The sequence below is a fragment of the Halyomorpha halys genome, unplaced genomic scaffold (genome assembly GCF_000696795.3).
Source record: "Halyomorpha halys isolate HHAL.00 unplaced genomic scaffold, Hhal_1.1 Scaffold251.1, whole genome shotgun sequence".
NCBI lineage: Eukaryota > Metazoa > Arthropoda > Insecta > Hemiptera > Pentatomidae > Halyomorpha > Halyomorpha halys.
The window spans coordinates 1884763-1898627 of NW_027106674.1; the positions used below are offsets into that span (position 1 = coordinate 1884763).

A 13865-nucleotide genomic window follows, 5' to 3' on the forward strand; every position below is an offset into this window, starting at 1 on the left:
TTTGTTTTAACATTTCTTTTTTTCGACTTCTATACACATTTCTGATTCTTCCTCGGTAAATATTGTTATATTAAAAATAAGATAATTTATTTTTAAATATTTCAGTTTTCATATATTTTTTCATGGAAGTACAGATTTTAGTTCAAAGTTTCCCCACCCCTTTAACAATTGTTTTTTAGTCCAAATATAAGTTTTTTGTAGATTAAAAAACAAATTAATCCATAAAATATAAATTACAACTAACCAACAGGAAAATAATTCGTAGACTGACAGTCTGGAGAATTATATAATAAGTATCTTAATATACAAAGAAGCTAATAAGAAAATTACACTTATTCTATATTGTATTGTTATCTAGCATTAATCATTTACTTCCGTGGAAAAGTAACGATCGTTTTATCATGTAACGTTTTTGTTTATAATGATGAAAATGATTTAAAACTTGGAGGAGGAAACAAACCGTCGCTCATTAAGGGTTCGAGTCGGCGAAGTGGTATCCGAAGAGGTCCCACTCACCAATGGAGTGCCCCAGGGGTACACCAATGTATTTACTCAGTAAATACGGTTGAAACTAACGAACCCGAGTATTACAAAGCTACCGTAGTCGCTTATGCCGACGATATCTAGTTTTCAATGACTGCAGAAAGCTCTATCGGAGAATGTTTGTACAAGAATAACCAAGAATCTGGATGGGCTGAATATTACAGTTAATCCCAAGAAGACCGTCTGCATTATTTTCTCATTTTTCAGAAGAACAAGCGTTCTCTACCTACTATTATACCATGTTATAGATCTAAAAGCAGATTGATAAACAGAATTCAAACACGACAGAGAAGACTGCAGCAAATCGAACCGGAGAAGATTGATAAAAGTGGCGAAGGAAACAGAGGAAGAGAGAAAAAAATAATGGAACCCAAAGAATTTCAACATATATCCCACCTGACATCTAGAGATCTGAACTTAAGAAAAATATTTTGAAAACAGGGGCTGCGTGACTGCATGAGTGTAAATATGGAATCTACCAAAAACGCAAGGCGGTGCATGAAATGTTGATTTTTGTCACCAAACATGTCAAAATTATCTAATCAACTACATAGGCAGATGAATTCAATTCTTAAGTAAAAGTAAAAATTTTAAAGCCATTAAGGAATACAATTTCCTGAAGGATAGCACACACAAATTCGCCTCTCAAAGACCTCACTTATTTTTATTTTTATTCTAGGACCAAGTTCCCTATGAACAAAAACAATGAACACAAAATGATTGTTTATGGGTTTTAATTAACTATTATTTTCAAGATATCAGACTTTCTATTTATAAATTTAATATTTGATCGGAAGATTGTAATTTAAGGCGGCGAAGAAATAGCTGAAATTTGTAGGAAAGAAATTCCAAAAGGAGGAGGAATGCACAAGAAAAGATTTGATAAAGGAACCAATTCTATGTGATGGAGTATAAATATTGATTAGCTCGGTTCTGATGTTCAAGGAGTGAATATAGGAATGTAAAGTAAGGAGTTAGGTGATATAGTAAGGTTTATTATTTCTTAGGGACTGGAATAGGGAAAAAAAACGAGGAAAACCTTTTTACTAAAAAACTGTACAAACTTTTACAACCAATGAATGACGAGGATACCCGAATGAAGCCTTCCCGTAGCAAATTATATTTCGCAGTTTATTAACCCTACTTCAGTATGTAACTTGCTAAAGCCGTGGTAAGTATAGTTTCGATTGTTCTTGAATGAATCAATTTGGATTGGAGAGTGGATTAAGTTTGTCATGAACCTTCTATATAGTGATGTGGTAGTTTTTTTACTTACTTTTTTTTTAAGGAAAAAAAATAGTAGGTTTTCGATTCATATCACATTCATATATACAGGCTTTAGCAGTACAGAAAAAAGACAGCCTGTCTAGATCACCTAAGATATTCGAGTTTTTATGTTATAACATTCTCATAAATAGTTTTAGCTGTCTTTTTTATTGCAGCAATTATTGCAAATCATAAAGACCTGTATGTATGTGGTAGAGACAGCGTGAAAGTAGAGAGAAAAACAAACGAGGTGAATGGTCCAACGGATGATTGTCGGTCGGGATGAGGAATAGGGTCTCTGGGTCACGGCGGTCGAAAGTGGTTGAGCAGTTCCTACCAACCGGCTCCACGGTCTAGTGGGAGGCAAATGTTTAAATGACAATAATAATAATAATAGTTACAATAATAATAATATTAGGAGCAGGAATTTAACACTCCAGGTCATATACAAAATCTCCTAAGTTAACTTTCAATTATATGGTTTAATTTTAGCTGTAAGGAAAAGTAAACTCATGTATTCATAATACATACATAGTAATAAAGTAACAGCCTTATCGTAATCAGGGATGTCACAAAACTATAGGAGACATTACATACCTTAATTCTATAGGATAACTACGGAAAAATAATGTTACTAATAATTAGTTAATAATATTTACGTTTTATACTGTAATAAGAGAGCTGGGCTGAACACACATTGTTTATTCAATAGAAAAGAAATGATGTTCTATATGCGGTAAAAAAAATAAAATGAACTCAAATAGTAGTATTTAATGAGATCCAAGGTTTCGCCCCTCTTTGAAGGGCTTCATCGACAAAAATTAATAATTTTAATCAATAATTTTAAAATAGACTCTCTCAATCAGTCAAAACAACCTTGACTAAAAGTTACCTTCCTTTTTTAGGAAAACCTCTTAAGGCTGGTTTATTTTTTATGATGTTTACATAATTATACAAATAACTTTATTTTCATGCAACAGAAAAAGTTTATAGAAATTTAGTGGATCATAAAATCACAAAATAGACAGCTATAAAGAAACATATCGATCCTATGAGAGCAGACTTTTTTTTTTTAATTGAGGTTGAACGTCCTTACGTTTTCCAGCTTAGGCAGGAATGACGGTTTATCTAACTATTCTATCTAGAGTGGGAAAATAAAGACTTATTCTGAGGGTCTGCCACGAAATAATCCAATTTCGGCCGGATTCGAACCGAAATCGCTTCCGACACGAGAATGTCAATTCCTACGTCATGAGCTCGGCCACCCATGGCCTCAGTGCTGAAATCATGTAACAACAAACCAGTCAAAGTATTAGCTTGGGATTACTTTATTTATCCATTGAAAATTCGAACATTTCATACATATTCTTCGACACGAAACCTGGGCTCAATTTTTACATACAATGTACAGAACCCTAGGAAAGATATTGAAGAATGCCATTGTCTGACTCCTAACAGAAGAATGGCATTGCGCCCACATATGGCGTCGCGTGTATTTTCCAGTCTTAAACAACAGAAATATCTCTTAAAATTTTTGATAACTCCGGAACCCAAAGCTATCAGAACTTGAAGAATTATAATTAACAGCATAATAAAAAATGTTTGGAATTTTTCTTGATGTTTTTTGGGAGTTCTGTAATCCACCCTTAGAGTTCTAAAATTACCCTTTATAATAAAAGTTCTAAAGTTGATGGTAAAAGAGTTATAGAGTGGCAAAGTTGCACATAACGTGTGGTTACCGCGTGTATATTTAAATGGTATTCTTTATGTTGTAAACAACATAACTATTTCTGTAAATAATTGCTCACTCTATAACTCTTAGGACGGCTACCAAAACTCAAAAAAAAAATTTTCAAATATTTATCAATATGGGTGGTAAATCTAGACTCATTCCAAAAACATTGCAAGAAGATAGCGAAATAAACAATAATTTAGATTGTACCGACGAAGAACCTTTCTGTTTTCTTTCCATTTTCACTCTTTCTGAAGTACCTCTACGGAATGCTAAACAAGCAGCTAAGAGTTCTAGCCCACTTTGCATCAGACTCCTGGTTGTTAAATTTAACCGTTACTATCGATTCAAGGCAGCAATAAGTTACAACAGGATCGGCTACTAAATACAGAGAGAGTAATCATTGGAAAGGATAATACGGCCAGAAATAAAGTGCTGAGGACCACAGCCACGTGCTCTCTGATTCACTCTCGCTTCAGCTGTTTACATTCCGTACCACCATAGCAACGGAAGGCTCTACTACTCCACCCTGGGTTTATTTTCGGAAATGGTGTTGTTTATCTATCACTAGGGCTATATTGTTCCTGTTTAAATATCATAAATAGGTTTTTTTCAGTCCACAATATTAGCCTATAAATACCGCGTGAAGGAAAGGATTGTATTACAGACCAGCAGGTACTTTCAACAGAAGCGTACCAGAACTATCACGGAAGGTTCAAACATAATCCCTACCCCGTTAGTAAGCAATGTGGAAATTTAATGACAACACAAAAAATATATATATATTTTCTTCCTTGTTACCGTCATTAAATTCAGCTTCGGACAAAAAAATTACTTTCTTTGGAATATTATTGCAAGCATATTACTGTCTGTCTCCTGAAATTATGACAACGAAAATATCCGTTTCTAGAAACTTGGGAAACTGATCCTTTAGAACAAAAACTAACTTTGTTTTCTTATTATCTAAATATTTCGATATTCCAGTTGGGGGTAGTGATCAATAAAAATAAAAATATTCTCAATCTTCCATATATTTATAATTAATAAATACTTACATTTTTTATTTATATACATCACAGTCATGCCTACTAAGCTGTAATTATTTACTTAAGAAAAGTTAAAGATAATCTCCAACACCTTCACGCAGGCGCACAAACTAATTTTGAAGGCGTAAATCACCAAAAACCACTAACGATGTTTTGGCTGTTGTTGACGGTTTGTCAGGAACCGGTGTGGAAAATTGAAAAAACTATTAAGAAAAAAGTCATTTTAGAATTACATTTTACGCCAAAATCCGTCATCATAATTCAGGCTTTTGCTAATTGAAAAAAACATTCATCACTTTGACAGCCAGTGAGGTAACTAAAATTATAATCTCGGAAATTAGATTCTAAAACGATTTTGCTATATACGTTTTTCCGATTTTCTTCACCGATAACGCACAAATCGTCAAAAACTGTAAAAAATGGTTTTCGGCTTTTGAAAATTTACGCCTTCGCCAACAAGTTAAAAGACGCTTCGGACCATTAATTTGTCTGATTTACCATATAAATTCTCAGAAAAAAAAAATAAAAAACCTATTTCCGGTTGGAAATTCACGCTGGAGAATGTTAAAAAACTTAAAACACCCTCAAAAGATAGAGCAAATACGATAGTTATGACTCAGGAAAATTGAAATAAAAAAATCGGGTAACAACCACAACTAAGAGAAACATAAAAACAAAAAGGAAATAATTAACAAATAAACTTGGAAATATGCATAACAATAAATTAATAAAATATTAAATAAATAAATTAGAAGTATACATGAGGATATTGGGACACCCAGTGAGTGTATATTTACACATATTGTATAATAGGATATGATGGTTTTTATTTGACGACATTGTTATTTACAGTTTATAAGCTTGCAATTCATTAAGAGAAATGTTATGATAATACATAAAGTAAAATAATTGTCCAATTAATATTCTTGTTTACAATCATTATCAAAAGAATTATTTTTACAATGGTTTGACGTTTAAACCAACGTTGAAATTAAAACCGGACAAAACCCCTATTCGATTCTGAGTCATTTAATTGGACTTAAACATTTATAAATAAGGTAGGTAACATACAGCCCATTAATATCAATAACGTATTCATGCTGTACTAAAGAATTAATGATTCGTACAAAAGTAAAGTGACTGCTGGAGAAATAACAGAGGAAACATTGACTAACAACCTCGAAAAAGCTAAGCAATTAAAACCATTGAGAATTTCTTTCTTGAAGACAAACTGAGTCACTTATTCGTTCCTAGTCTCGCATAGACTCTTCACTTCTCCAGATCTGGTTCTAATATTATAAATTTATAAAAAAGCAAACCATTACTTATATAGTACATATGTATATATAGTTGACCTGTACTTTTTTAGCTTTATATTTTACGTATTTTTATTAAGAAATTTTTACTCTTGCCATTGTTACTTGTTTTTATTCTTATCATTGTATCTTATCTTTGTATTTTTATTCTCATCATTGTATCATTTTGTATCTTTTTAGCCCTGATGAAGCCCTGCAAAGTAGGGCGAAACGTCGGAAAATAAATAGTTGTAAACTATTTTTGTTTCACTTTTGACCGCAACCCTGACCATCTTCTTATATAACATTATTTATATAATTTCCTGGGTTATGTATGACATTATTCTACAGATTCAATGATGGGCTATTTGGAAATTATTTAGTTATTTGGAATCGGGGACCTCAAAACTTTTATTTTTCGTCGAAAACTCGAATTCGAAATTTTGCACCAACACATTACTTCCTTTACTATGCATACCATATATCGGTGAGAGTAAGTAAAAAGTAAGATTTCCCTAAAACTAAATTCCAGATCTGAAAAAAAAAATATTGATTGGAGCGAAGCGGAAGTCAATATAGACTGAATGCACTTGCCCCACTAAACAGGAAGTCATTACGACACACAAAGGCATACATCATTGGAGTCCCATATTCGTAGTCACACTATGAGTTATATAGGCAAGTGTGTGGACTCATTTGTATTTTTAAATATCATTAGAAAAATAAGACGAATTTAATTAACCAACACGTTACAAGGTTTTTGTAAAATATATATATAAAAGAATTGTCGAATCTTTGTCCAGAACTGTTGAAATACTGGACCGATTTACGTGCTATTTGTTTTCTCTAAATGTTCGTTGTCGCGATAACGAAAATAACGAAATCCCGAGAAGAAAAAATGATATGGAGAAAATTAAGCGTTTTTGGTATGTAGATAAGAAAGTATAAGTTTTTTTCACTGTTATTGTACACCAATCAATTCGTCCGAGGAATAAGAAAAAAGATTACTGATTCTATGAAGGTATATTATATATACCTTACACATGAAATTATAAAAATATAATGTGGCTCAGTGTAAAGTAAGTCAGCAAATTTTTTTTTAGAATAGAGCTTTTCATATTGGTTTTGCGTCGTCTCAAACCCCTAAATACCACTTTTCAAAGAAATTAAAAATTAGAAATTTTTCACCTAGTTTTAATCGCAGGATTTTTTTTTATCTCCCGATGTCAATTATTCATATAATGGTTCATAAAAAAATTTATTAAAGGGTTTACTGAGGGGCTAAAAACGAATATTAACTAAACACAATAATTTATTACATTATTAACACACACAAACTTGATCCAATTATACTCTCAATTTTTATTTTCTAAAAAGTCTCCAACGTTTCGGCTCTCTGTGGCCATTTTCAAGGAGACAACCTTAAAAATTGATGTCCTGTTCTTTAAAATCTTTTCTGTAGGCTAATTGCCCTTGTCATATATAACTTTTTATATTATTTTATATCTAAAACTTTTTTTTTCTTCTCTTTTTCCACTTACAAACATCATTTATAACAGAAGGGACACACACAAACAGACGTTTGTAAGTGGAAAAAGAGAAGATTATTTATGTAAGTTTTAAATTCAAATATAAAAAGTTATATAAGACATGGGCTATTAGCCTGCAGAAAAGATTTTAAAGAACAGGACATCAATATTTCAGGTTGTCTCCTTGAAAATGGCCTGAGGGCCGAAACGTTGGTGAGTTTTTTGAAAATAAAAGTTGAGAGTATAATTGGATCAAGTTTGTGTGTGTCAGTAATGAAATAAACCACTCTCAAACAATCATTATAATAAATCATTGAAACAATAATTTATATCAAACTATCAATAGTGTTCACTAAATTTATATACACCCCCAAATATAGCAATAGCGAAGTATTGCCGGGTCAGCGACAATATATATAAAAGGAAATTGTGGAATCTTTGTCCACAATGAACTTTTGAATTATCGGACCGATTTACGTGCTATTTTTTTTTTTTTTTCAAAATTTTACCATCTACCAATTTCTTAGGTAGAAAAAAAGTTATGAACAAACTTAAAGGTTTTCGGTGCGTGGTTCAGTAAGTTACGCTTTTTTCACGGTTATTATATATCAACTGATTCGTCTCTTTCCGAAGAATAAGAAAAAAACTTGGAGAAGTTTGTCGGGGGGTGCAGTCAGCAAAGAACAACATAAATAAACAAAACCATATTTATTTATTTTATGCCGAAGTTTCGACCTGAGTTTCAGGTCTTCATCAGGGGTTGTGGCGTAGAAGGCAGGTTTGTAACTTCGTTACAATGAAAGTAAGAAGTAACGAAGTTACAAACCTGCATAAAATAAATAAATATGGTTTTGTTTATTTATGTTGTTCTTTGCTGACCGCACTCCCCGACAAACTTCTCCAAGCATTAATCTACAGTTAATAAGAAAAAAATTTTACCGAGTCTACTAAACGATATTATGTTCAGAGAAAATAATAAAACTTATAAATAATAAGGCTTTGAGTAAAGTAGGTGAACAATTTGATTTTAGGAAAAAGTAAATCATATTGATTTTTAGAGTCGTCTCAAACCCCTAAATACCACTTTCAAAGAAATTAAAAAATAGAAATTTTTCACCTAGTTTTAATCGCAGGATTTTTTTACTGTTATGTCCATTGTCCATATGATCGTTCACAACTCCTCTGCATTTTATCTATTTCCGACGGTAATAGAATGAAAGCTGAATGTCTGTTCTTCTAAACTAAATTAAAATTTAGATTTAATGCACTTTAAATAAGGGCGAAATATTAAAGTCAAATAAAGAAAAGCTTTTCTAACGTTTCATTTTATAACTCCTGCTCTAATCTGTTTAATTAGATCAAGTTTGTTGAGCCCTAAAGCACTACAAAGTTTGGTGTAGATTGGTTGAGTCGTGGTGAATTATTGCCCACACTTTTTTTAAAGAACTTTCATTTAGCAACATACAACCAGGGTACAGCGTTCCTCTGTCACTATTAGATATAGATCAAGCATAAGCCTCGTTTATAATTACTACATCGCTATGTTAAGTGATTATGACCAACAATATGAATTTGCATACTATTTCTCTGTGTTATTTAAAGGTGGAAATCATCCCCAGCAAAAGAAAACAAAAACATGCATATCATATATAACTACATAAGACTCGTTTATTATAAACGAACGGGATGCCATTCCTATGGCGGTTTTAATCGCTGGGAAAATATGAAACATATATTTATTTATTCCACTTCTCTTCGGTAAAAAAACATGGGAAACAGATAGCCGAAAACAATAGCTGTGCAAAATTAATTATATACAATCACAGTGCACATAGCAGTAATCCGTTATTGTTTCAGGCTATTATTATCCTAACTTAAAAAATAACCTAATATATTAAGTTAATGATTTTATTTAATTAATTATTGTAAATTAATTTATTCAACCGTCTACTTTAGTAAATGTCTTCCACAATTTAATCTAACAAAGTTAGTTTAGTGAAACTGCTACCAGGGCAACGAAGTTTTTTAGACAATTGCCGACACCTACATATGCACGCAAGCTTTTTATTGTCCATATAGATCAATTTTGACATGAATGCTACTTCTCCCCAGCCTAAATATAAGTTATTTATCTCAATTGTGTAGATATGTTTTACACGCTTATATTATATTCATTATTAATTTATTAAATACTATCTTGGCATGAAAATTTGGAATCTATAAAAGAATTACTTATCCGTATAACATTTTTATCCAATTTTGAATTTCAACTTTGGCATATAACAAATTTTAGAAGTTTTTCTATGCATTGGAACACGATGAGCTTATTCATTACTTTATTATGAGCAAGAACATTGAACATAATACACTATGATCAGCAAAAATACACAAATAAGCAAAACGTATTTATTCGTGACGACGTTTCGACCTAAATTTCAGGTCAAAATTTCATTCAAACTACAAGTACAAACATACGTTAAACCAAGAGGAAATAGTTACCGGCATACATAACTAAATATGAAAGCCCGTTTAAATGAAATAAAAGATAGAAAAAAATGAAAAAACAAGTCGGCAGAAATAAATAAGTTCTGCCTGTTTGTGTATCTTTGTTACATTTGCCATTTTCTCCTCTTATCGATCTACGGCCAATTATTAACAACTCATTATATTCATTTGTGAGATTGCCTCAGAAAGTACATTTCAATTATTAAAATTTTTTAAGAGTATATAATTCACTGAAACCCATTAGCTAGCAACATTTTAGCTGTGAAATTCTTTTTAGTCTCAAAAAAACATTAAAATCTGTACAACTACAACCCATGAAGGGCCAGAGGTTCAGTACTTTGCAAGGAAGTACTAGGCCAGCGGTTGTACAAGGAGGCGATTTGATCAGAATCATGCTAGACCCCCAGATTTTTACATATTTTATGAGGCTGGGTGAACCCCAGGAGGGTTCCAAAACTCACAGGGTTGACTCACGACTACAGTGTAATTTTAGTCTTAGGATATCTGGAAATGAATCATCTTCTATAAGTAAAAAGAATCAATCATGTGAGAAATTTATGCTTCTTTTTTATTGTCATTATTTTTTGTTCATTTATCTTCCACTTTTTGGGCTTCCTTTTTCCTATTTTTCTTCTTAATGACATCCATATAATTATATTTTGTCATATTTATGATTAGTCTTAATTTTACATGGAAATTTTCTGTTTTACACCTAATACTTTGGTTAAGGTGGAAACCTTTTACACAATAACTATAGCAATAGAAGGAAAATGAAGTTTGCCTATGAAACTTTTAATTAATTACTAAATAATTCAAAAACACTATCCAAAATTATAGTCTCAAAACATTTATTTCATTCACACGTCCAACGTTTCGGCCAATTCGGCCATCTTCAGGGACAATCTTAAATTACTATGAGACATATCCTTTAACCATTTAAAAAAAAAAAAAAAACTCCATACAGGCTATTCTGCCCAGGTCAAAACATTTATATCTAATATGTCAAAAATACATTAAAAATCACAGTCCAATTATTTCTCTTTTATCACTATTTATACACTTTTATTACCTAATTACTTACTTTTATTAACTAATATTACATCAAGAACACCAACTAATTTACAAATTGTTATATGTTACGAAAGATGAGAATAAAGATATTCAGTTTATAAATAAAATCTGTAACAATTGTTCTTCATTCACCATAGAATCTGGACGAACAATAGGAATTTTAATAAAGTACGATCAACTTATCAAAAATCTAATCTTAACTTATGAATGGACTATTGTGGTCGCATTTACAATATAGCGCCCCCAGACGCGGTCACCTATGAATAGAACTAAACAAGTTTTCTTTCAAGTTTTCGTTCTACTTCATCAGCTATATAAGCCCACTCATTCAAACATGATACTACGAAATTCGAATTTAACATTAAAAACTTTAATGATTCAATTTTTTAGTAGTAGAACATAAAATTATTTTTGGAAGATCGTTGATTGAGTGTGACTAATTTATAAAAGGAAGATGGGCGGATGCGGTCAGAATAACTCAAATATTAAATAAAAACTAAATCATAAATAAACATGAAATGGTAAATAAGTACTCATATAGTAAATAATAGTCTGTTATAACTAAATCATAACTTAAATAGTTTATTTACTACTTGAGTTATTCTGACAGGACCCGGATCATCTCAATTATTTTTATTTTTTCGCTCGTAGTTGACAATTCGAATTTATTTTCATCATTATCTAAGGTAAATTTGAAACAAAAATTAAGTGTAACATTTTTTGTAATCAAACAGAACTTCTGTATGTTTGTGTGTTTATTTTTGTAACGAAGTTTCACGATAAATTATAAAAATTATTGTGATTTATGAATCTCTTAATGTGGATTGAAAAAAAAAAAAGATAGAGTTTATATAATTATATTAATAATAATAACAGCAGTGTTTTTTTTTTTTGCGTTTGTGTTCGCTAGGTCCTACTAGGAAAATTACCTACTGAAATTAAATTCTGTCCCTTATAATTGAAAAAATAAAATTGTTACTAAATTTTCAATAAAACGAAATAAAAAAACTTCCAACATAGTTCTTAGACAACAAAGACTTATAAGCAACTAAAATATATATATTCCTTCGTGTTTACATAACGAAGGGATTCTTTCGTATAAATTCGTAGTCCATAATGGAATATATATTTTTGAATCTCTTGATTGTTACTGCTAAAAATAGAGGTAGTCAGCACAGATAAATCTTTGAGGTAGAACACACAAATGTAAATAAATACATACAAAATCTAGACGCACAGACAAAAAATAAATCAAAATGTTAAATTTTAGTGATTTTTTTTAACGCAAGAAACCACTTTTTTATTACTAAAACAGTCAAATCCTTCCTCATAGAATGAATACTATTAAATCTTTCATTGCAAATAATCTATCAAAAAAATGAAGAAACGTGAAATATTTTCTATATGTTCACTAATAAAATAAAAAAGTTAAAATATATAAAAGAAATCTTACTGTTATTATACGGTTAAATGTCCATTTATATGGTAAGATTGAGGTTTTATTTTTTATTATGGTTTCAGGTTTTACCATCTTTATGTTATATGCATGAGACAACTTATGTCCGTATATTTTTTTCTCCTCTATAAATCAGTTTAGTTTCCCATCTGGTTCCCTGTTTACATTTTTATCCAAAGCTTTGTCAGTTCTATTATTTTTATAATGTTAGTGAAATTAATATAATGAATAAAAAATATAATAACAATTAGATGTATTCAGGAGGCATTATACTTTACGTGCAGAAATAAAAATAATAGTTATATTCTATCTATTTGCATATATAACATTAATAATAAAAAAAATATTTTTTGTAAAGAAAACAAACCAAACCTTTACATAATATCCAGGATGGTAGGCAAGATTATCCAGTTCTGAGGTTAAATGACGTGCTGACTTCAGAATGATGATGATCCTTTAACTTCAAAACATCGCAACAAGGAAGTATGATAGTCGCGTTAGTGAGCCACGAGAGAACGCGACACTACCCCCTCGGCTAACAGAGGGCCACTGCTGGAAGAGAGTGCGGTCCATGGGGTGGGAGTGGCGGGGGGGTCTCTTATCTGATAGCGCGTCGATATTCCTCCCAGATCGGACTGATAAAATGACGAGGGAAAAGGGAAAATACATAAAGTTTTGCATGGATTTTACGATCAGAGTTCATAAAGCAGGTCGATCAACAACCATTTTATGTCTAAATTGCAGTAAAAAATATCGTTCCTTGACAGAATTAAACGAAAAACAAATTACTCGAATTATAGTAGAACCCCGCACATCCGGAATAATGTGGACAGGGTTTTTCTGGATAACGTGAAATTGTGCTAAAGAGATTGTATGATCAGTAAATAATTTTTTGTGTAAACGTTTATTTGTTTTTTTTTACTAACAACAAAGCTCAAGTAGTTAAGTTCGTTAAAAACCTTTTTGGGAAATAAAGACTTTTAGCAGAATAGTAGGTAATTGAAACTTTCAGAAAAATATCCATAAAAAAATCCATCAAAATATATACACCATATATTTTTGCCCATCGTTGTTTCTCCCTTTGTCTACAATTCCTAACTTAAAAGCACTCTCTTCATACACAGTTATAGTTAATAGTTTTTCTCGAAATGCTCTAGTAAATTAAATTTTGAGAAATGTAACACTCTGTTCAAAATACAAGAATATAGTAAATTTTAGATCTATTAAAAAAAACCAAAAGGTTGAACCTTAAAAATTGTAAACTAAATAATTCCTAATATTAAATACTAACACTGAATGATATTTCTTGTAATTGAAAAAATGAACCGGAGTACTTAGAAAAATGAAAAAGAAATCCTTCCATACATACATCAATAAGACTTTTTTTGTTGTTAAAAATGGGATGTTTTAAATTGATTTTAT

The 13865-nt window shown here is 31.0% G+C and overlaps 1 protein-coding gene across 1 annotated transcript in view; it reads right to left on the reverse strand.

Annotated features, from left to right (window-relative positions):
• Positions 1–12977, reverse strand: part of LOC106680246 (protein rhomboid) — a 296075-nt gene extending 283098 nt beyond the window's left edge. Inside the window, exon 1 of the mRNA XM_014419802.3 lies at positions 12816–12977. The gene's annotated coding sequence lies outside the window, so the exon portion shown is untranslated. The remainder of the gene's footprint in view (positions 1–12815) is intronic.
• Between the last annotated feature and the right edge of the window lie 888 nt (positions 12978–13865).